Source organism: Crinia signifera, chromosome 2 (genome assembly GCF_055691185.1).
Source record: "Crinia signifera chromosome 2, ASM5569118v1, whole genome shotgun sequence".
Lineage (NCBI taxonomy): Eukaryota > Metazoa > Chordata > Amphibia > Anura > Myobatrachidae > Crinia > Crinia signifera.
In genome coordinates this window covers 128,849,008-128,849,736 of record NC_139218.1, presented here as the reverse complement: position 1 = coordinate 128,849,736, position 729 = coordinate 128,849,008, and the positions used below count along the sequence as shown (strand labels likewise).

Below are 729 nucleotides of genomic sequence, written 5' to 3'. Positions count from 1 at the left end.
GTATACCACCATACCTCACTGGTGTGCCCAAACCCGTCTCGAACTTGGAAGCCAAGCAGTGAAGGGCCAGGGCAGTATCCAGGTGGGTGACCCCTGGAGAAGTCCAGGTGTGGTACTATACCTAGGTATCCTAGTCAACAGACTAACAGCACAGGAGCCGCCTACTGCTCGATAATAAAATAAAAAAAAAAATTTGTTTGCCAATACAGGCAATAATTGCAATTATTTTTTTAATAAAGTTGTTTTTTATTGAACAGAATAAATGTGGTACAGCGTAATCGATACATCACTTACTTCTGCATTGTACTTTATATGGTTTCATATTTGGCTGTCATGGAGTGGCAGCCTTTAAAATGAGCACCTTCCCATTTTGGTACCATCTGTGCATAGATATCTGTACGTGTACATACATTAAAACCTTAATTTTTATTTTCACACCCCCCCCATACACAAAAAACAACAACAAACAGAAACAAAACACAACAAAAACCATAACATATGGTAACTAGCTGGATGCCTTCTTACGCCAATACTAATCACACTGTTCAGTGTATCTACCTACACATTGCTGCCTTACTGGACTCCCGCCCGGCCCTCAATCACCAGGCACCCTGCACTCTCAGCTGGTGCCTCCCTGTGTATAGTACGGAGATACCATCCACTTAGACCAGATTCTATCGAATTTAGCGCTGGCCTGCCTACTCATATAGACATATTGCTCATGAGCAA

General features: G+C 42.4%; 1 pseudogene; it reads left to right on the top strand.

The window, feature by feature from the left end:
* Nucleotides 1-119, top strand: LOC146061811 (5S ribosomal RNA; annotated as a pseudogene).
* Nucleotides 120-729: the final 610 nt, after the last annotated feature.